The sequence below is a fragment of the Trachypithecus francoisi genome, unplaced genomic scaffold, assembly GCF_009764315.1.
Source record: "Trachypithecus francoisi isolate TF-2019V2 unplaced genomic scaffold, Tfra_2.0 Lachesis_group13, whole genome shotgun sequence".
Taxonomy (NCBI): domain Eukaryota; kingdom Metazoa; phylum Chordata; class Mammalia; order Primates; family Cercopithecidae; genus Trachypithecus; species Trachypithecus francoisi.
Genome location: NW_022681458.1, coordinates 98457734 through 98482450, shown reverse-complemented (window position 1 = coordinate 98482450; position 24717 = coordinate 98457734). Strand labels below are relative to the sequence as shown.

At 38.5% G+C, this 24717-nt stretch overlaps 1 pseudogene; it reads right to left on the bottom strand.

The window, feature by feature from the left end:
- Positions 1-20288: 20288 nt before the first annotated feature.
- On the bottom strand, positions 20289-21523 carry LOC117095035 (annotated as a pseudogene).
- Between the last annotated feature and the right edge of the window lie 3194 nt (positions 21524-24717).

Below are 24717 nucleotides of genomic sequence, written 5' to 3'. Positions count from 1 at the left end.
AGAAAATCAGGTTGTTGCTGCACAAGGGAGGGAAAAGAGCATCATGTCTGCAACTTAGATGGTCCACTGGGATACGTCATGATCCTTCTATGTCCAGTAATAGTGTTCAATGGGAAATTGTGGCAATTCAGTAAAGAAAACAATACTAAGAACACAGATCATGTCGGAATTAAAGGTTGGGTCCTCCATCAGGAAAATTCTGGAGTAGTCCAGTTGCTGGCAGAAGGAACAATGGTGGCAAATGAAGGAAGCCATGATTATCAACTTTGTCACAAGGCTCTGGCAGCAGCTATATTTTTTAAAATTTATTTTTTATTTTTTAGTTTTTAAAATTTAAAGTTCCAGGATACACTTGCAGGATGTGCAGGTTTGTTACATAGGTAAATGTATGCCTTGGTGGTTTGCTGCACCTATCAACCCATCACTTAGGTATTAAGCCCTGCATGCATTAGCTATTTATCCTGGTGGTCTCCCTCCCCCCGCAACCCTTCTATCCTGACAGGACCCAGTGTGTGTTGTTCCCCTCCCTGTGTCCATGTCTTCTCATTGTTCAGTTCCCACTTGTAAGTGAGCATATGCAGTGGTTGGTTTTCTGTTCCTGCATTAGTTTGCTGAGGTTGATGGCTTCCAGCTCCATCCATGTCCCTGCAAAGGACATGATCTCATTCCTTTTTATGGCTGGATAGTATTCCATGTGTATATGTACCACATTTTCTTTATCCAGTCTATCGTTGATGGGCATTTGGGTTGATTCCATGTCTTTGCTATTGTGAATAGTGCCAGCAGCTGTATTTTATATTAACTATTTGTCCCCAACTTTTTCTCTTCTGCTATATGTTATAAGTTTTAGGTTTTTATTGGGCATATGGCTGAATTGACATAATTCTCTAATAGTATGGCAATAGATAGGACTTTGTGTGTGGGTCCCCTGTGTTAATGAAATACGTTTTTCATTTGCACAAAGGACAATAGTGGATGGTGAAGGGCAAACAAGAAGACCTATCCAGTAGAATATTATTTGTTTGTCCCATCATATTCACTTTTCACCCTTCTTCACCCTTCTTTGTGCCCCAGAAGGTTAAACTCAATGGGTTGCATGAATAAGTCTCACTCTCTTGCTATGTGACTTCTGGTTGGGTTCAGCCAATGTATGGGCAGGAGGAGAGAGGCTGGGAAAATATTCACTTCCCCTGTTCCTTCCTTGCTTGCTGATCATGAACAATGGATATATTCCTCTCTACAGTGTCATGTAGAGGGAGAACTTCTCTTAAAGCAATGGTTATTTTGGAATTTTAGTAGCTACTTCTTCCTCTTAATGATTTAGTCTCAGGGTTTTGGATTATTATGACTCTACAAGTGTTTCTCTATCCTTTGTGGGAAACATGCTCATATATTTGTAAATAATCCCTGCCAAACTCTCTTCAGTTACTCTTTGTATTGTAACTGATGCATACAACTAGAATCAATCTTAAACTTTTGAGAATTTTTCTGGTAAAGGGTACACATAATAAAGTTCTCCAAATATGCCGAGGATAGGTACTATTTTATTTTATTTTATTTGAGACAGAGTCTTACTCTGTCACAGGCTGGAGTGCACCCCTGCGATCTCAGCTCACTGCAAGCTCCGCCTCCTGGGTTCACGCCATCCTCCTGCCTCAGCCTCTCGAGTAGCTGGGACTACATGCGCCCGCCACCATGCCAGGCTAATTTTTTGTGTTTTTAGTAGAGACAGAGTTTCACCGTGTTAGCCAGGATGTTCTCAATCTCCCGATCTCATGATCTGCCCGCCTCAGCCTCCCAAAGTGCTGGGATTACAGGCGTGAGCCACCACACCTGGCAGATTAGAACCTTTTAAATTGTAGCAGGCTGACTAATGGTCCCCCCCGAAGATGTTCACATCCCAATTATTGGAACCTGTGAGTATGTTACATTATATGCAAAGGAAGGATAAGTGAGTTAAAAATCTTGAGATAGGGATATTATCTTGGAATATCTGGTGGACCCAATGTAATCACGAGGTTTCTTGTTGGAAGAAGGCAGAAAAGATGACTCCGTGGAAGCAGAAATTAGAGTGATATACTTTCAAGATGGAGGTACGGCTCATGAATCAAGGAATGCAAACAGCCTCTAGAAGGGAGAACAAGAAAGGAAATGGGGTTCCCCCTGGAGCTTCCAGAAGGAACCAACCAGCCCTGATGACATTTTGATTTTAGCCCAGTGAGACTGATTTTGGACTTCTGACCTCCAGAACTTTAAGATAACAAATTGGCATTATGTGAAGCCATTAAGGGTGTGGCAATTTGTTATAGGAGCAGTAGGACCACACAGTGGCAAAATGCAAAACTGTAAAGGAAATGGGTGAGAGGCCTTGCTTGGCTGTTTAAATTGGCAGAAAAGTGACTAATTAATTTCGCTGCCAACAAATACAAGGGTGTACATATCATTTAAAACTACAAAATCTCTACCTTAAAAGATGAAATTTGAGCATTCAGTTATAATTAAGGATAGGAATTGAGAATTGCTCTGTTGCCACTTCTCTGAAAGATGAGTGTAAGCTGTCTGTGCTATAAAAAACTTAAAAAGGCTGGGCGCAGTGGCTCATGCCTGGATTCCTAGCACTTTGGGAGGCTGAGGCGGGCCGATCACGAGGTCAGGAGATCGAGACCATCCTGGCTAACATGGTGAAACCCCGTCTCTACAAAAATATTAAAAAAAATTAGCTGGGCGTGGTGGCGGGTGCCTGTAGTCCCAGCTGCTCTGGAGGCTGAGGCAGGAGGATGGCCTGAACCCAGGAGACGGAGCTTGCAGCGAGCCGAGATTGCATCACTGCACTCCAGCCTGGGTGACAGAGTGAGACTCCATCTCAAAAAAAGATAAAAATAAAAATAAAAATAAAAATAAAAATAAAAAAAGGCTGCTGTGATTCATAGAAAATGGTGTGGTCCACTATGGGAAGGGTGTCCTCTTTTTTGCTTTTTAAATTTTTTATTTATTTTATTTTTTTAATCCTTCTTCCAAAAGATTAGTCAGTTTCAAGAAGTCAAAACTCGTTCTAAGACAGAACTCTAAAGCCATCCCAGGGCATATCTCTCTCATTTTACTTCTCCGATTTTGCAGCTGATTTTGCAGTTAGAAGCCTTCTTTTCTTCCACAAAGCAGACAACTCCCCGGATTTTGTCTTGGACTAGGAATATTTAGGTGGGTGGCTAAATCTTGGGACAAATACTCTTACCTTTCCTTTCAGAAAAGAAAGTTAGGCTATGAACCAGCCACTGTATTCAGGGGTAAAATCTGAGATGTTAGTATGGGTTTAGAATAAATTGTAGGTCACTCAGTATGCTTTGTTTAGGCCACTATTTTGCTTTTAATTAGGACAAAGGAGTTTTTTTTTTTTTTTTTTTTTTTTTTTAACTGGTGCAGCCAACTACAGTTCTGTTTCTGCTTAGGTATTGGGACAAAGTCCAAGTTAATAATGATGGTTAATTTGCCTCACTCTGACATTTTTATTTATGCTTATATTTCCATGGGGGTTTTGTGGAGATGAGAGGTGGCTTGGCACAGACAAGATTTACATATACTGTCTCTTAATGCTGCCCCTTAAAAGCCTTCCTCTCCACAACATCTAGAGATGGTATACGAAATAAAAGTTTTACTTTATCCTTAGTATGTAACTGGAGTACTATGGACTTGATTCTAACTTGCTCATTTTGAGAAAGAGATAATGGAAGAGAAACCATGTGCACAAACATGGGATAACTTTCAAATTTGCAAATCGAGTCATTTATTCAAAATAGTCCCATAGACATGAATGGGGCTTTGGTTGGTTTACCACTTCAATACGCTTTTAAGATTAATTCATAATGAACAGGTATTTCTAATCATTATTTCCTTTATATAAAATTATGAGATGTAAATATATAAACATCTAGATACATTTGATAGCTTCTCATTCGTATTCAGGTCAAAACTTTTTTTTTCTTTTTCTTTTTTTTTTTTTTTTTGAGACCAAATCTCGCTCTGTCACCCAGGCTGGAGTGCAGTGGCGCGATCTCAGCTCACTGCAAGTTGCACCTCCTGGGTTCACGCCATTCTCCTGCCTCAGCCTCCCAAGTAGCTAGGACTAGAGGCGCCTGCTACTGCACCTGGCTAATTTTTTGTATTTTTAGTAGAGAAGCGGTTTCACCATGTTAGCCAGGATAGTCTTGATCTCCTGACCTCATGATCCGCCTGCCTCGGCCTCCCAAAGTGCTAGGATTACAGGCATGATCCACTGCGCCCAGCAAAACTTTTCTTAAAGTTAAAACTTCTCTGCTCTCAGCCTATTGGAATTGAACACAAAAATCTAGGCTGACGTTTAAAAATGCAAGCTGCACCCTTGCCCTAAGGTTATGTTATGTTTTGTTATTCAATTTAATAACACCTGATAATTTCTTTTAATTTTTGTGGGCACATAGCAGCTCTATGTATTTATGGGATTGAGGTATCAAAATAATCACATCAAAATATCAAAATTATCACATCAGGGTAAATGGGGTATCCATCACTTCAAGCATTTATCCTTTTTGTTACAAACAATCCAGTTATACTCTTTTACTTATTTTAAAATGTACAATTAAATTATCATTGACTATAGTCACCCTGTTGTACTATCAAATACTAGATCTCATTCTTTCTTTCTGTGTTTTTGTATGCATTAACCATCCTTACTCCCTGCCTGCACTACCCTTCCCAACCTCTGGTAACCATCTTTCTACTCTACCTCCATGAGTTCAGTTGTTTTCATTTTTAGCTCCCACAAATACGTGAGAACATGTGAAGCTTGTCTTTCTGTGCCTGGCTTATTTCACTTAACGTAATGGCCTCTAGTTCCATTCATGTTGTTGCAAATGACAGGATATCGTTCTTCTTCATGGCGGAATAGTACTCCGTTGTGTATATGTACCACATTTTCTGTATTTATTTGTCTGTTGATGGACACTTCGGTTGTTTTCAAATCTTGACTTTTGTGAATAGTGCTGCAGCAGGCATGGGAGTGCAAATATGTCTTTGATATACTGATTTATTGGGGTATATACCTAGCATTGGGATTACTGGATTGTATAGTGGTTCTATTTTTAGTTTTTTGAGAAACCTCCAAACTCTCCTCCATAGTTGTGGTACTAATTTACATTTCCACCAACGGTGAACAAGGGTTCCCTTTTCTCCACATCCTCACTAGCATTTGTCATTGCCTATCTTTTGGATAAAAGCCATTTTAACTGGGGTGAGATGATATCTCACTGTAGTTTTGATTTGCATTTGAAATTCTTGAAAACTTTTTCAAGGAAGGATTTTCCTACCCCAAACTTCAGGGCTTTCAGCATAAACATTTAATTACATTTTAGCCTTTTTATTTTTTAAAAACTAAAGTTATATTTCTGACCTATTTGGTGGCAAAAACTATGGTGAGGATTGTGACTTCTACATGTGAATTTAGGAGTACCATTTTTTCTCCACTTGGTGGCAAAAGTTATGTGAAGAGGAAATGACTTCTACATTTTGTCTTGCTCACAATGGTCTTTTTCCCAGACAAAGGAAACAATTTGTCAGATTTAAAGAAGGTGACTTTATATGAGAGTGCTGGGAGGGAAAGAGCGTGGTCCCTTTAAATGATGTGGAAGGAGGGGAGGGAAGTGCTGGGTAGAGGAAGGCATAGTCCCTGGCTAGGGCTCCATCCCCACGGACCTAGGTGAGGACAGACACTTCTGTCTTTGCTCCCAAATGTTGCATTTTCCAAGACCACCCTGTCCCACCACACCCTCACCCTCTGCCTATAAAAACGCGAGACCCTAGCTGGCACACACACACACACATAAGTGGCTTGACGTCTTGAGGAACACATCAGTGGAGGAAGACACAAGTGGCTGGTCATTGAGAGCTTGTGGGAGGAAGAGCTCGCTGACAGACACCACCAGATGCTGGCATGCTGGCAGGCCATCAACCAGGACGAGGCGAACTTTGGTGGGGCAGTCAGAGGATAGCTGGGGTCTCCAAGCAGCCCAACTCCAGGGGAAAACCATCTCACTTCTGGCTCCCGCATCAGCAGAGAGCTACTGCCACTCAATAAAACTTTGCGCTCATTCCCAAAGCCCATGTGTGATATGATTCTTCCAGTACACCAAGGCAAGCACCCAGGATACAGAAAGCCCTCTGTCCTTGCGGCATGGTAGAGAATCTAATTCAGCTGGTTAACACAAGCTGCTTATAGATGGCAAACTAACAGAGCACCCTGTAACACATGCCCACTAGGGCTTCAGGAGCTGTAAACATTCACCCCTAGACACTGCTATGGGGTTGGAGCCCCACAGCCTGCCTGTCTATATGCTTCCCTAGAGGTTTGAGCAGGGGGGCACGGAAGAAGCGAGTCACACCCCCATCACACTCTGTGAGGGGGACAAGGGAACCTTTTCTGTTTCAGCTTTATCTACCTTCAGTCAGGTGTTTGATATTAATGTCTGTCTTTATTATTTCTCTCTTCTTCTCTCTCTCGGATCCTTTCTTCTTTTTTTCCTACCTTTCCAGTTTCTTCTTCTTTCTTGCTTTTTTCACTCATTTTCTTTTTCACCTCTTTCCTTCTCTCTCTCCTTCTTCCCTTTCTTTCTTGATTCTTTCCTTTTCTGTCTCTCTTCTTTTCTTTTCATTGTTAGAGACAGTCTCACTTTACCACCCACCTGGCATGCAGTGGTGTGAACACAGCTCACTGCAGCCTCTACCTCCTGGGCTCAAACGATCCTCCCACCTCAGCCTCCTGAGTGACTGGGACCATAGGCGGAAGCCACCATGCCCAGCTAATTTTTGTATTTTTTGTAGAGATGGGATTTTGCCATGTTGCCCAGGCTGGTCTCAAACTCCTGGGTTCAAGTGATTCATCTGCTTCAGCTTCCCAAAGTGCTGGGACTATAGGCCTGAGATAAAGCACCCAGCTCCTTCTTATTTTTTATTACTCTTTCTTTATTTCTCTTTCACCTCTCTCCTCTCCTTCTTCCTTTCCTTTCTCTTTTTCCTTTCTTTTTCCTTCTTTCCCTTCTCTCTTTCCTTCTTTCTCTCCCTCACCCCATCCCTTCCTTCCTCTTTTCTTCTTTTCTTTATTCATCTGTTTTTAACATTTATCCAGATAAGCTTTTTATATAGACTAATTATAAAGTAACAGTGCTATTTATTTTTTTTTTTATTTTTTATTTTTATTTTTTTTTATACTTTAAGTTCTAGGGTACATGTGCATGACGTTTATATCATGTATAACTCCCCAATGCAATCCCTCCCTCCTCCCCCCTCCCCATGATAGGCCCCAGTGTGTGATGTTCCCCTTCCCGAGTCCAAGTGATCTCATTGTTCAGTTCCCACCTATGAGTGAGAACATGCGGTGTTTGGTTTCTCTTCTTGTGATAGTTTGCTAAGAATGATGGTTTCCAGCTGCATCCATGTCCCTACAAAGGACGCAAACTCATCCTTTTTGATGGCTGCATAGTATTCCATGGTGTATATGTGCCACATTTTCTTAATCCAGTCTGTCACAGATGGACATTTGGGTTGATTCCAAGTCTTTGCTATTGTGAATAGTGCCGCAATAAACAAACGTGTGCATGTGTCTTTGTAGTAGAGTAATTTATAATCCTTTGGGTATATACCCAGTAGTGGGATGGCTGGGTCATATGGTACATCTAGTTCTAGATCCTTGAGGAATCGCCATACTGTTTTCCATAATGGTTGAACTAGTTTACAATCCCACCAACAGTGTAAAAGTGTTCCTATTTCTCCACATCCTCTCCAACACCTGTTGTTTCCTGACTTCTTAATGATTGCCATTCTAACTGGTGTGAGATGGTATCTCATTGTGGTTTTGATTTGCATTTCTCTGATGGCCAGTGATGATGAGCATTTTTTCATGTGTCTGTTGGCTGTATGGATGTCTTCTTTTGAGAAATGTCTGTTCATATCCTTTCCCCACTTTTTGATGGGGTTGTTTGCTTTTTTCTTGTATATTTGTTTGAGTTCTTGGTAGATTCTGGATATTAGCCCTTTGTCAGATGAGTAGGTTGCAAAAATTTTTTCCCATTCTGTAGGTTGCCTGTTCACTCTGATGGTAGTTTCTTTGGCTGTGCAAAAGCTCTTTAGTTTAATTAGATCCCATGTGTCAATTTTTGCTTTTGCTGCCGTTGCTTTTGGTGTTTTAGACATGAAGTCCTTGCCCATGCCTATGTCCTGAATGGTACTACCTAGATTTTCTTCTAGGGTTTTTATGGTATTAGGTCTAACATTTAAGTCTCTAATCCATCTTGAATTAATTTTCGTATAAGGGGTAAGGAAAGGATCCAGTTTCAGCTTTCTACTTATGGCTAGCCAATTTTCCCAGCACCATTTATTAAATAGGGAATCCTTTCCCCATTTCTTGTTTCTCTCAGGTTTGTCAAAGATCAGATGGCTGTAGATGTGTGGTATTATTTCTGAGGACTCTGTTCTGTTCCATTGGTCTATATCTCTGTTGTGGTACCAGTACCATGCTGTTTTGGTTACTGTAGCCTTGTAGTATAGTTTGAAGTCAGGTAGCGTGACGCCTCCAGCTTTGTCCTTTTGACTTAGGATTGTCTTGGCAATGCGGGCTCTTTTTTGGTTCCATATGAACTTTAAAGCCGTTTTCCAATTCTGTGAAGAAACTCATTGGTAGCTTGATGGGGATGGCATTGAATCTATAAATCACCTTGGGCAGTATGGCCATTTTCACGATATTGATTCTTCCTATCCATGAGCATGGTATGTTCTTCCATTTGTTTGTGTCCTCTTTGATTTCACTGAGCAGTGGTTTGTAGTTCTCCTTGAAGAGGTCCTTTACATCCCTTGTAAGCTGGATTCCTAGGTATTTGATTCTCTTTGAAGCAATTGTGAATGGAAGTTGATTCCTGATTTGGCTCTCTGCTTGTCTGTTACTGGTGTATAAGAATGCTTGTGATTTTTGCACATTAATTTTGTATCCTGAGACTTTGCTGAAGTTGCTTATCAGCTTAAGCAGATTTTGGGCTGAGACAATGGGGTTTTCTAAATATACAATCATGTCATCTGCAAACAGGGACAATTTGACTTCTTCTTTTCCTAACTGGATACCCTTGATTTCTTTCTCTTGCCTGATTGCCCTAGCCAGAACTTCCAACACTATGTTGAATAGGAGTGGTGAGAGAGGGCATCCCTGTCTTGTGCCAGTTTTCAAAGGGAATTTTTCCAGTTTTTGCCCATTCAGTATGATATTAGCTGTGGGTTTGTCATAAATAGCTCTTATTATTTTGAGGTACGTTCCATCAATACCAATTTATTGAGCGTTTTTAGCATAAAGGGCTGTTGAATTTTGTCAAAAGCCTTTTCTGCATCTATTGAGATAATCATGTGGTTCTTGTCTTTGGTTCTGTTATATGCTGGATTACGTTATTGATTTGCGAATGTTGAACCAGCCTTGCATCCCAGGGATGAAGCCCACTTGATCATGGTGGATAAGCTTTTTGATGTGCTGCTGAATCCGGTTTGCCAGTATTTTATTGAGGATTTTTGCATCGATGTTCATCAGGGATATTGGTCTAAAATTCTCTTTTTTGTTGTGTCTCTGCCAGGCTTTGGTATCAGGATGATGTTGGCCTCATAAAAAGAGTTAGGGAGGATTCCCTCTTTTTCTATTGATTGAAATAGTTTCAGAAGGAATGGTACCAGCTCCACCTTGTACCTCTGGTAGAATTCAGCTGTGAATCCATCTGGTCCTGGACTTTTTTTGGTGGGTAGGCTATTAATTGTTGCCTCAATTTCAGAGCCTGCTATTGGTCTATTCAGGGATTCAACTTCTTCCTGGTTTAGTCTTGGGAGAGTGTAAGTGTCCAGGAAATTATCCATTTCTTCTAGATTTTCTAGTTGATTTGCGTAGAGGTGTTTATAGTATTCTCTGATGGTAGTTTGTATTTCTGTGGGGTCGGTGGTGATATCCCCTTTATCATTTTTTATTGCGTCTATTTGATTCCTCTCTCTTTTCTTCTTTATTAGTCTAGCTAGCGGTCTGTCAATTTTGTTGATCTTTTCAAAAAACCAACTCCTGGATTCATTGATTTTTTGGAGGGTTTTTTGTGTCTCTATCTCCTTCAGTTCTGCTCTGATCTTAGTTATTTCTTGCCTTCTGCTAGCTTTTGAATGTGTTTGCTCTTGCCTCTCTAGTTCTTTTAATTGTGATGTTAGAGTGTCAATTTTAGATCTCTCCTGCTTTCTCTTGTGGGCATTTAGTGCTATAAATTTCCCTCTACACACTGCTTTAAATGTGTCCCAGAGATTCTGGTATGTTGTATCTTTGTTCTCATTGGTTTCAAAGAACATCTTTATTTCTGCTTTCATTTCGTTATGTACCCAGTAGTCATTCAGGAGCAGGTTGTTCAGTTTCCATGTAGTTGAGCGGTTTTGATTGAGTTTCTTAGTCCTGAGTTCTAGTTTGATTGCACTGTGGTCTGAGAGACAGTTTGTTATAATTTCTGTTCTTGTACATTTGCTGAGGAGTGCTTTACTTCCAATTATGTGGTCAATTTTGGAATAAGTGCGATGTGGTGCTGAGAAGAATGTATATTCGGTTGATTTGGGGTGGAGAGTTCTATAGATGTCTATTAGGTCCGCTTGGTGCAGAGATGAGTTCAATTCCTGGATATCCTTGTTCACTTTCTGTCTCGTTGATCTGTCTAATGTTGACAGTGGAGTGTTGAAGTCTCCCATTATTATTGTATGGGAGTCTAAGTCTCTTTGTAGGTCTCTAAGGACTTGCTTTATGAATCTGGGTGCTCCTGTATTGGGTGCATATATATTTAGGAGAGTTAGCTCTTCCTGTTGAATTGATCCCTTTACCATGATGTAATGGCCTTCTTTGTCTCTTTTGATCTTTGATGGTTTAAAGTCTGTTTTATCAGAGACTAGGATTGCAACCCCTGCTTTTTTTGTTCTCCATTTGCTTGGTAGATCTTCCTCCATCCCTTTATTTTGAGCCTATGTATGTCTCTGCATGTGAGATGGGTCTCCTGAATACAGCAGACTGATGGGTCTTGACTCTTGATCCACTTTGCCAGTCTGTGTCTTTTAATTGGAGCATTTAGTCCATTGACATTTAAGGTTAATATTGTTATGTGTGAACTTGATCCTGTCATTATGATATTAACTGGTTATTTTGCTCGTTAGTTGATGCAGTTTCTTCCTAGCCTCGATGGTCTTTACATTTTGGCATGTTTTTGCAATGGCTGGTACCGCTTGTTCCTTTCTATGTTTAGGGCTTCCTTCAGGGTCTCTTGTAAGGCAGGCCTGGTGGTGACAAAATCTCTAAGCATTTGCTTATCTGTAAAGGATTTTATTTCTCCTTCACTGATGAAGCTTAGTTTGGCTGGATATGAAATTCTGGGTTGAAAATTCTTTTCTTTAAGAACGTTGAATATTGGCCCCCACTCTCTTCTGGCTTGTAGAGTTTCTGCCGAGAGGTCTGCTGTTATTCTGATGGGCTTCCCTTTGTGGGTAACCCGACCTTTCTCTCTGGCTGCCCTTAAGATTTTTTCTTCATTTCAACTTTGGTGAATCTGGCAATTATGTGTCTTGGAGTTGCTCTTCTGGAGGAGTATCTTTGTGGCGTTCTCTGTATTTCCTGAATTTGAATGTTGGCCTGCCCTACTAGGTTGGGGAAGTTCTCCTGGATGATATCCTGAAGAGTGTTTTCCAACTTGGTTCCATTTTCCCCCTCACTTTCAGGCACCCCAATCAGACGTAGATTTGGTCTTTTTACATAATCCCATACTTCTTGCAGGCTTTGTTCATTTCTTTTTCTTCTTTTTTCTTTTGGTTTCTCTTCTCGCTTCATTTCATTCATTTGATCCTCAATCGCTGATACTCTTTCTTCCAGTTGATCGAGTCGGTTACTGAAGCTTGTGCATTTGTCACGTATTTCTCGTGTCATGGTTTTCATCTCTGTCATTTCGTTTATGATCTTCTCTGCATTAATTATCTAGCTGTCAATTCTTCCACTTTTTTTTCAAGATTTTTAGTTTCTTTGCGCTGGGTACGTAATTCCTCCTTTAGCTCTGAGAGGTTTGATGGAGTGAAGCCTTCTTCTCTCATCTCGTCAAAGTCATTCTCTGACCAGCTTTGATCCGTTGCTGGCGATGGGCTGCGCTCCTTTGCAGGGGGAGATGCGCTTTATTTTTGAATTTCCAGCTTTTTGCCCTGCTTCTTCCCCATCTTTGTGGTTTTATCTGTCTCTGGACTTTGATGATGGTGACGTACGGATGGGGTTTTGGTATAGGTGTCCTTCCTGTTTGATAGTTTTCCGTCTGACAGTCAGAAGGACTGTCTGTGGTCTGTTGGAGATTGCTTGAGGTCCACTCCAGACCCTGTTTGCCTGGGTATCAGCAGCAGAGGTTGCCGAAGATAGAATATTGCTGAACAGCGAGTGTACCTGTCTGATTCTTTCTTTGGAAGTTTCCTCTCAGGGGTGACGCCACCCTGTGAGGTGTGGGGTGTCAGACTGCCCCTAGTGGGGGATGTCTCCCAGCTAGGCTACTCAGGGGTCAGGGACCCACCTGAGCAGGCAGTCTGTCCGTTCTCAGATCTCAACCTCCGCGTTAGGAGATCCACGGCTCTCCCCAAAGCTGTCAGACAGAGTCGTTCGCGTCTGCACCGCCCCTGCTCTTTCCCCTAATGGGCTGCAGCTGTGCGCTGTCCGCAGAGGTAGAGTCTACAGAGACAGGCAGGCTTCCTTGAGCTGCTGTGAGCTCCACCCAGTTCGAGCTTCCCAGCGGCTTTGTTTACCTACTTAAGCCTCAGCAATGGCGGGCGCCCCTCCCCCAGCCTCGCTGCTGCCTTGGGATAGATCGCCGCAGACGGCTGTGTTAGCAGTGAGGGAGGCTCCGTGGGCGTGGGACCCTCCGGCCAGGTGTGGGATATATTCTCCTGGTGTGCCTGTTTCTTAAAGCGCAGTATTGGGGTGGGAGTTACCCGATTTTCCAGGTGTTGTGTGTCTCAGTTCCCCTGGCTAGGAAAAGGGATTCCTTTCCCCCTTGCGCTTCCAGGTGAGGCGATGCCTCGCCCTGCTTCAGCTCACGTGGTCAGGCTGCAGCAGCTGACCAGCACCGATTGTCCGGCACTCCCTAGCGAGATGACCCCAGTACCTCAGTTGAAAACGCAGAAATCACCGGTCTTCTGTGTCGCTCGCGCTGGGAGTTGGAGACTGGAGCTGCTTCTATTCGGCCATCTTGCTCCGCCCCCCCCAAAGACAACAGTGCTATTTATAAGCTTAATTTAAAAAAACCCACTCAGAAATTCCAGTTCTGGGTAAAATGGGATAAGCACACTCCAATCTGTCATTCTCACTGAATGCAGCTATAAAACCTTATCAGAATGGTGGAACAGTTATTTGAGGACTCTGACTAGAATTTGAAGTATCACTGAATGGACAGTGCATTTACCATTTTCTGGTGTCTACCCCAGCCTGGGTTCAAGTAGTGCAAAATATGGAAGTAAGCATCAACACTGAGAGAGAGAACTTGGAGAAAAGCCTTTTAGTTCTTGTTCCATGAGCAGTATACAGAACTTCTGGTAGCAACAGTTATGGCAGCAGGAACCTACAGTGTGCTTTAAACTTTGGGAAATAAGAACATCTAATGTTTCTTTCTTTCTTTTCTTTCTTTCTTCTTTCTTTCTTTCTTTCTCTCTCTTTCTTTCTTTTTCTTTCTCTCTCTCTTTCTTTCTTTCTTCCTTTCCTTTCCTTTCCTTTCCTTTCCTTTCTTTCTTTCCTTTCTTTCTTTTCTTCTCCTTTTGCTTGGTCCTGGATACATATGCATTCATGGGAAGTGTGTGTCAGTATAGCATTGCTAAAGACCATACTTTCTGGGGAACTGAAAAGGAAACCAGAAAGGGAGATAATGGAGGCATAGGAACCTGAGAAATCAATTCTGTAAAATTGTTTATAAATTCTGGGATTCACCCTTGAGCTGCAAGTGCATGGATCTCATCCTAAACAGTATACCATGTATTTTGAGAATGAAACTTTGAGATGGGCTTCTGCCCACTTCTTGGACTAGCCACTAGGTGACAAACACACAAGGCAGAGGTGACTGGCACTGCAAAGGCATTGAAAACTGAAATGTACTTTGAAACCACAAAACTGAAATGTACTTTGAAACCACAACCACAGAAGGCTGATCAGGATGCAGGGACTGAATCCAACTGGGCTGATTGCTAAAGCAAAATATCGACATTTTCTGTAAGGTTTAAACAGGACTCATTGTCTCATAAGAAAGTATCCAAAGCATCCAGAAGACAATACGTAGTTAATTGACAAACAAGAACCCAGGAAAACCTCAACTTACACTGACTGGTAAAGATAAAAAATAAATCCAGTATTGAAATGTTGGAATTATCTGACAAAGACTTAAAGCAGTTATTGTAAAAATGTTCAAAGTATGCACACTCTTGAAACAAATGTAAAGAAAATCTAAGCAAATAATTAGAAGATATAAAGAAGTATTAAGTGGAAATTCTATAAATAAAAATATAACTTCCACACTCTCCAAAAATAAGCAAACAAAAAGAAAAACTCTAAGCAAACAAACACAACCTTCACTGGATGGACGCAATAGTATATTGGAGATGAAAGAGAAAAGAGTCAAAGAATCTGAGGATAAATCAATGGAAGTTAATCTAAAGAACAGAGAAAAAAGAGAAAAAATAAACAGCTTTAGAAACTTCTTGGGCTATACCAACAGGTCTAATTTTCATGCCGTGGGAGACCCACCCAGAAGGTCATGACAAGAATGTAGTACAGAAAAAAACATTGAAGAAATGATAGCTGAAAGTTTCTAAAATATGATGAAAGATATAAGCCTACAAATTCAAGAAGTTCAGTAGGCCATAAAAAGATAAACATTTAATCTCAACTCAGAAATGTCATAATCAAATTGCAAACACTAACAACAAAGAAAAAAATCTTAAAAACAACTAGAAAAACAATTTTTTTAATAGGCTATTCAAATGACTGCAGTTTTCTCACCTAAAATCGTGGAGGCCAGAAATAAGTGGACCGATCTTGTATCTACATTCTACTTCAAGTGGTGAAATATTGAGCCTAAGCAGTTAAAAGTTAAATATGTATTGTAATGCCCAGAGCAACCACTAAAAACCAAACAAGCAAAACATAAAAAGAGTAATAGTTCAAAAAATCAATTACAGTGAAATACTAAAAAATCAAATAATAATTAAGAAAACAGAAGAAGGACAACTGAGAATTAAAAAACAGAGGGAAGAAAACAGAAAGCAAATAATATAATGGTAGAATCTAAACCTAAATATATCAATAATTATAACAAACATAAAAGCTCTCATATCAATTAAAAGACAGATTTTCAGAATCAATTAAAAATGCCACAAATACATGTTGCATATAAAAAACTCATGTCAAATATAATAATATTGGTATGAGAAAAATAAGAGGGTAAAAACAGATACACTATGCAAACACTAATCAAAAGAAAGAAACCAGGAGTTACCATGTTAATGTCACAAAAAGTAGACTTCAGGGCAAAGAAAATTACCTAGAATAAAGAGGCACAGTACATGATTATAGAGGAGTAAATCAACTTAGAGGACATAACCATCTTAAAAGTGTATTGGCAAACAACAGCACTTCAAAAGATAAAATAGACAGAACTGAAAGAGACAGATCCACACTTATAGTGGAGACTTCAACATTCCTTTCTTAGAATCAGAAGTAGTAATAGAATCAGCAACACTGATAGAATCAGCAGGGATTTTTATCATGAATTAACTGGATCTAGTTGACATAAACAGGGCACTCCCCCAAAAAACAGAAGAACACACTCTCCAAGTATAACATACCAAATTCACAAAGATAGGAATATACTGAGTCATAAAACAAACTTTAACAAATTTGAACTAATTAAAATCACACAAAGTATGTTCTTTGAAAACAAGGGAATGAAATTAGAAATTAATAACATAAAAATAACTATAAAATCTCAACACTTGGAAATTAAACAATACATGCCCATAAAATCTTTATGTTGAAGAGAAAGTCTCAAGAGAAATTTGTAAATATTTTGAACTCCAGGAAAATAAATATATAACATGTTGAAATGTGTGACATGCACTTAATGCAATGCTCAGAGGGAGATTTATAGCGTTAAGTGCCTATGTTGGAAAACAAGAAAGGTTTCAAATCAAAGTGAGCTTCCATCTTAAGAAAACAGAAAAAGTACAAAGTAGACTAAACCAAATAGAAATAAAAAGCAATAAATATAAGAGCGAAAATCAATGAAACAGAAAACAGAAAAATCAATAAAACCAAAAGGCAAAATCATAAAAAAACGAACTAAAATTGATATACCTATGGCAGAAAAAGAGGGCAGATACAGTGATCAATAACAAGGATTAAAAAATGGGTATCACCCCATTCTTTGTAGATACAAAAAGGATAAAATGGATATTATGAATAAATCTATGTGTAATAGGTAATTCAGTAGGTTAGGTGAAATGAACGATTATTCCAAAACCAAAAACCTCTAAAAACTCTTTTATAGTGAAATAGATAACCTTAATAGTTTAGTAATTATTAAACTTCCTAACCCGTTATTGAAATCTTGTGAAAAAGAAATTTCCAGGACTAGATGACCTTATTGCTAAAATTTACCACACATATAAAGAAGAAATAAACCCAAGTCTACACTATCTCTTGAAAAGGAGGGAATATTTCCTACATCATTTTATGAGATGAGCGTTACTGTGACAAGAAGAAAATACCCCAAAACTTCAGATCAGTATCACTCATGAGCATAAATGCAAAATCATCAAAATACTAGCAAATTGATTCTAGCAATGTATAAAAGAATAATATAATGTGACCAAGTAGTATTCATCTAATGAGTGAAAGGTTGGCTTAATATTTGACAATCAATTGATAAAATATATCTAATAGTCTAAAGCAGAAAAATTATATAATATCTATTAATACAAAAACAAAATGTATTTTAAAATATTTAATATTCATAATGAAAACTCTCAGCAAATTAGGAATTGAAGGAAAGTTCTTCAGTCTGATAAAGGACATCTACAAGCTAATATAATATTTAATAGTGAAAGATACTAATATACATTTATTAGAATGGCTATACTGACAATATCAAGTGCTGACAGGAAAGTGGAGCAACTGGAATGCTCATACATCACTGATGGCAATGCCAAATATGACAGCCATTTTGAAAACAGTTTGGCAGTTTATTGTAAAGCTAAACATGTCCTTATTACATAACCCAGCAGTTCCTCTCATGGTATTTTTATTTTATTTTATTTTTAAGTAAAGTGAAAACCTGTGTTTTCACAAAACCTGTACATGAATGTTTATAGCATCTTTAATTACATTGGCCCTAAACTGGAAATAACCCAGTCTTTTTCAGTAAATGAATGGAAAAACAAATCATGGTATAACTATACAATGAAATATTATTCAGTAACACAAAGAAATGAATTATTGATAACCAAACAATTTGGATAATTCTCAAAAGTATTATGCCATGTTAAGAAACTCAGTCTCAACAGTTTACATATTGTCTGATTCCCTTTACATGATATTCTCAAAAAGCAGAAGAATGATAATGAAGAACAGAACTGTGTGACATTCTCCAAAAACAAAAGAATAATAAGAACAGAACTGCAGTTGTTAGGGATTAGGAGTCAAGGAAGGGGACTACAAGGAGGTAGCATGGGAGTTTTTTGAGAGATGGAACTGTTCTGTATCCTGATTGTGATGGTGTTTACACTAATCTGTGCATGTCTTAATATTCATAGCAATATACATCTCCAAAAAGTCAATTTTAATTTATATTAATTTAAAAATGAAATGGAGCAAAAAATAAGCTCACAAAATAATAGTCTTAAAAATCAAATGATAGATTGATTTTTTCATCAAGTTGCTGAAATCATAGCATTGGTAGGCAGCTATTCAAATAAAAGTAAAATTTTACACAATTTTAAGTGAAACAATAAAAATAAAAAGGGGATTTGACCACATTGAAAAAATAATTTATCAAATACCACTACGAGACACAATGGTGTACTATTCCGCCATAAAAAAAATGTTAGAGTTGTTTCCAGAATTCTTTGTGTACTTTGCTACTGTTTTTGTGTACTTTTGCTACTAAAAAATTTCTTCAGGTTTTCCCAGTGAATCCATTAAAACATTTCCATTTTATCTTGCTTAAAGTCTATATTTTTGGAAGCATATAAATATACTAGTTAACATATGAAATGAAGCAGTTGGCAGTGTTTCCTTGACTAATTTGTTATTTTCTATTAAAAAGAGAAAATGAGCGAAACAATACAACAAGATATGCAATATATGCAATTACATGACCCTTGTCCTCTTGTCTCTAGCAGAGAAAAGTATTAAGTTTGTTGCATTGTATTTTCTATAAAGGTATTAGGCCTTTGCCTCAAAGGTGTACAGTCAAAATAACAAGACATCCTCCTTTGACTTAGCTCTGACCTTCTCTGCACTCTACTCATCCGTTATGGCAAATCAGCTAAATACATTGCCGGATATTGTTCCCTTTTAGGAAATTCTTCCTGGAATCCTGTAGTAAACTTTCAGAGGAAAAAGGCAAATAAAGTTAAATGTCCTTGAGGAATGCTGATTATTAAAAAAAAAGTTAGTATCACTTTTGACTTTTTTTCAGAAGTTTATCAGCAACTGATGTAGACGGATTATGCTGTCTTGATTTAAATTGTCAATTGTCTTCAATTATTTCTAGCTTGAGCTGAATAATTTTAACCAGACTCCTTTAAAACTGAAAGAATGCTATTTTATCTTGAGAAGAACTAATTCTAATACCATTTTAGTTTGTCTTTATAATTGAATTATCAAAATAGTGATCATAAGTGATTTGATAGTTTATCATGTGATGTTAATAAACAATAAGCAAAAATGTGAGAGAATAACTTATCTGCCATTGAGTATCAATATTTTTGTGCTGTGGTTACAATGTTAAGCAAACTAAAATAAGCAAATCTTCATGCCAGGGTCTTAGTTAATGTCATTTTGCTTGGCTGAGAAAATCTGAAACTTCTCTGAGCAGACATATTTAAGAGAGCATTAGGACATGCATATTTTTAGGATGCTAATAGAACCTCTCACCCTTTTTGGATTTAGCTGCCAGAAATTATGATTCATAGTTCTTGATAGCATAGAACAGAAAACATTGTAAAGGGAAAGAAATTCTAACAGATTGCTCAGGAATGATTTCGGAGTGTCAATTAATCAGACATTTCTCTTTCATCCCTTTAGGAAAATGCACACTTCTCTTTTGAAAAATGGATCTAGAAAAATCTTTATGTTTGCTTTGGAATGACCCACAATTATTGATGAACTCTTACTGGTATTAGAAAACTTATTGGTGTAAGAATATATAGCATAATAATAGCTTATAATAGCAAAAATGACACAGCTGAAAAGTTGCCTGTGAAGAATGTTTCAAAAGAACAAAGGATGTGCTTTGTCATCGCTGTTTTTAAGATTCTGAAGAATATAGTGATGATATTATATTACTGTATTTGTGCTACTGTTCTGGAAAGTTTAGCCACTTGAAGTACCTTTAATAGATTTTTGAAAATTATTAGAATGTAGAATTTTAAAATACACGATAACATTCTGAAGAAGTTGTATTATTCTAGAAAGCTCTGGCATAATTTAGATTTAGGGTTGAATAGGAGTTACCTTTTATTGTTATAATTAATGGGTAAAGCGTTCTGTGTTGAATAACAACTGTTGTAGAAATCCAAAGTTATACATAGCTTTGATTGCGATAATACATGTTTTGATTCTTGATTAATGTTGACTTTCCCACTTGTGACACAGTTTTCTCTCAAATTCTAGTTGTCTCAGCTAGAATTACCTGGTTAGCTCATAGATTTCTACATTCTGTTTTTAACTGATAATATTTATTTTAAAGATGACTTTTAATTGTAACAAATATGAAGTCATCAGTGTTTTCCAAATTGTCAATAATGCTTTAAGTAAAAAATACATTAGTAAAATGTAAGTTATATTGTATTATAATATCTGCTACAGTTAATACCATGAACATACACACTATATACCAGAAAAGCTTATGCATTATTGGAAGTGAGAAGAAATATGATATAATTGCTATATTGTCTGATTATAAATTCATGCTTTGATCAGTTCTCTTTCTTCAGGGATGACATTTACTTGTACTCTGCTGTTGAGGAATCTGAATTGGATGTCACAAATTCTGCATTTGCACCAGTGGCATGTTAGTGCTATCATGGTTGTCTGTGTACAGGGGAGGTATGATTTCACCAGTTACAAGTGAGACACAGGAAGTGTTGATGGGGGCCATGCTCTCTCTCTACTCTTGGATGTGTCTTGAAGCTCCTTGGCAAATTTCTGAATAGCACTGTGATGGACTAATTGAATGTCTGGTGTTTGCATGTTTCTCTTTTCTACTCCTTCCTGTCGACAGTGCATGATGTAAGGAAGTACTAGAAAGAGGACCAGTGCTACTGTTGAGGACACAGCCAGTATAATTAAGAAATCCATGTACTTGTCTGCTTTTCAGGCAATCATTTTGAAAAGGGTTTGTACTCTCCATCACCACTAAAATTCCCTCTCCACGAATCACTTCTGGATAGAAGTGATTGCTTTTAGCACATGTTATTACAGGCTCCATTTCTTGACTGCATCTCAATTCTGTGGATTTTCAACATCTTGTAATCAAGAAGAAAATGGGACATCGGCACCAATCCTGACGAAAACGCCCCCCTTCAGGCCATTAATAGGAAGCAGAACCCTGCTGCCTCTATCGAGGGCCATGTGATGTTTATGGCATTCAGTCCCTCTGGCCACAGCACATTTTTCTCTACCCTGACAAATTTTCCAAGAACCTTCCTGGCCAATATTTCTTACACATTTATATTTTTAATGAAGATTTCTGCTTGTGATATGGCAACAGGAAGTCCTCTGTTGACATTATATTATCCAATTATTCCTTGCAGTCTCAAAGGTGCACCTATTGTAGGCAATTATATCAATGGTCGTTGGTTTCTCCACATTTTCAGTTGTCGGAGAGCCATAAGGACTCACTGTATGGTGTTCTTTGGATGTAGAGGAGCCATCCAGATCTTTCTAAATAACCCTTTCAATTTGTTTTAAATGCTTTGGGATCATCACTAATCTCACCAGGTTTTGGTGAGGTGGAGACTTCCCCTTAAAATACTCGTTCCAAAGCATAAACCAAAAGGACACTTACAGATGGATATGCATTCTGATCAGAGTGCACCTTAGAGAAAATAATGAATACTGTCATCAAGAATGTGACAACCATCACAGGCTCATCCTGCGTGTCCCCTGAACTTGTCCTATGCAAGCACAGGGGTCTCCAGGATCCCACCGCCAGGGCAATTTCATTATTGGGCTGACGAGGCCCATAGTCCTCAATTCTCCCCTCCCCTCCCTTTCTGGCAGCTTGGCCAGTTTTACTCTTTTCTTATTAAAGCACATTTTGTTGTACACAGGAATGCAAAGAAAACACAATTGCCACTGAGAACTTTGTAGTGTGATGCTTATTAACTTTTGAATGAGCTTTCACACAAAAATTACTGCTTTGTGGAAATTTTCAGGTATGAGAAAACATCTTACAAAGAAACCTCCTGTTATCCAGCTGATCAGTCAGTATTAAAAAATGCGTGTGGAGGATATTGCAGATTGAAGTGTGCAAAGCATTTGTGTTTTAATTAAAATCTTAGAGGAAAAACTCATTCACATGAATTAATAGCAACATTTTTAGCAGGTTGCATAAATGGTGACAAAATTTACATATTTATATTCAAGAAGAGTATAGAGTTACTTGGTGAAGATCACTACATATGTTAAATCCTTTCAACATGTGCTATAAATATTAAAGATCTATGGCTATTAAATTACGTGAGAGCAAATGACTCACGAGTAATTACAAATACCTGTTCTGCTTCTACTTATCACTTATTTTCCAAAAAAGTAGCGTGGAAATGAAATGCAAGTATAACATAAAAGAGTATAACTTCCTGTTAAATGATGCTTTGTCATATAATGGAATATTATAGCCTAATTCAATGGAGGACTAAACCAACATTTGAAGAAAATGAGAACTCTAGAAGCCAGAAGCCTCAGTCCTCAGAAAGCTCCATACTCTGCATGCTGTTTACATGTCTCTTTGTGATTATGTGGGTTTTTTCACTAACTATTCCTGTGAAATAGCAAAAAACTTTAGATTAAAATGGATTTCACTAATCACAGAAGTCAACAAAGCAAGTAAATATGAAAAAATAGCACAAAGTTGTACAGAAATCGTCCGTATAGCTAAGAAATGAAAGAAATTTAGCTCTGTTAGAGCTTTTATTATCAATCAAATATATCCTTGATAGTTCTCATCTTTTTGTCTTTTGGTGGCCCCCTCCCCAACCTGTTTGTGTTTTGACTTTTTCACCTGACATGGATGAACAATGGATGTGTTCCTTCTAATACCCTGTCAAAGGGAAAAACCACAATCTAGGTCTTTAGGCACACAGGCACTTTGTTCCCGATAAGTGATTATGTAGCAGCCACAGCATCTTACAGTGTTGGAAAGGAAGAGACTGTGTTGCTTGGAGTCTTAAGATACTCTCAGAGGGTCCTTGGAACTCCAGGCTTCCCAATAGGCATCTCGGTGTGAGTGGATTTCACATATTGACCTTCCAACTCAGAGAGCATCTGGAGAAAGGATGTCAGTTCTGAGAAGAAGACTGAAGATATCTAACTGAAGAAATAGTACCTGGAAGTTTGAATGACCTAGGGAAGGGCACGAAGATGCTCAAGTGCCTCGGACTTCCCAAGGTACACAAAGTGGGAAGCAGCACCAGTAAACTCTTTAGGAAAAATACAACTCACACCTTTTACAGTTTCCATCACATTTCCTTTTAATGATCACTCATGATCCCTAGCAGGGATTCGGCCACTCCCCGGAATCACACAGCACTTGAGTGGTGGGACCAAAAGAGATTTCTGGTCATTTTAAAGTTTAACTTAATTTTTAACTTTTATTTTTAGTTCAGGGGTACATGTGCAGGTACAGGTTTGTTATATAGGTAAATTACCTGTCATGGGGATTTGATGTGCAGATTATTTTACCATCCAGGTAGTAAACATAGTACCTGATAGGTAGTTTTTTGTTACTCACCCTCCTTCTTCCCCACACCCTCAAGTCAGCTCTGGTGTCTGTTGTTCCCTTCATTGTGTCCATAAGTACTCAATGTTTGCTCCCACTTATGAGTAAGAACATGTGATATTTGGTTTTCTGTTCCTGTGTCAGTTCACTTAGGATAATGGCCTCTAACTCTATCCACATTGTTGCAAAGTACAGCTCTCATTCGTGTTTATGGCTGCATAGTATTCTGTGATACATATTTACCACATTTTCTTTATCCAGTCTACTGTTGATGGGCATTTAGGTTGATTCCATGTCTTTGCTATTGTGAATAGTGCTGTGATGAAGCTATGTGTGCCTGTGTCTTTATGATAGAATGATTTGTATTCCTTTGGGTATATACCCAGTAATGGGACTACTGGGTTGAATGGAAGTTTTGCTGTGAGTTCTTTGAGAAATCACCAAACTGTTTTCCACAATGGCTGAACCAATTTACATTCCCACCAGCAGTGTATAAGCATTCTCTTTTCTCCACAACCTCTCCAGCATCTGTTATTTTTTGACTTTTTAGTAATGGCCATTTTGACTGGCACGAGAAGGCGTCTCATTGTGGTTTTGGTTTGCATTTCTCTAATGATTAGTGATAGTGAGCATTTTTCCATATGCTTGTTGGCGACATGTATGTCTTCTTTTGAAAAGTGTCTGTACGTGTCATTTGCCCACTTTTTAATGGGACTGTTTCTTTTTTGATTGTGTATTTGCTTAAATTCCTTATAGACTCTGGATTATAGACCTTTGTCAGATGCATAGTTTGCAAATGTTTTCTCCCATTCTGTAGGTTGTTGGTTTACTTTGTTGATAGTTTATTTTGCTGTGCAGAAATTCTGTATTTGAATTAGGTCCCATTTGTCAATTTTTACTGCTATTGCAATTGCTTTTGGGATCTTCATCATGAAATCTTTGCCAGGCCCTATGTCCAGATGATATTTCATAAGTTATCTTCCAGGGTTTTTGTTGTTTTAGGTTTTACATTTAAGTCTTTAATCCAGCTTGAGTTAGGGTTAGGGTTCGAGTTATTTTGAATCTTAGTTCTTATTCATTGCTGTTCCCAGTAAGCATAGTGCAGCATATTCACAGCCCTCCTTGGATCAGGAGCAAGCTCCCTTCTGTGATGTCACAAGGATCTTAACTTCATTGGTACTTTTTTCCCAACTGAATGGAACAAAATTATAAGATGATCAGCAGCGGGGATTCTCTCTCTGCTTCCTTGTTCCCCTTGGGCTAGTACAAGAATCCTGGGTAGACTGGTCTCATTTTAAAACCTATAATTTTCCTCCACTGGACTTTGCTAAGGCTAGAATGGGGGAGGCAAGCAAGGTACTGGGTAGGGTATGTTAGGTAGCCTTTGACCACAGATCTGAGGCCTTGTTCTCAAATCAAC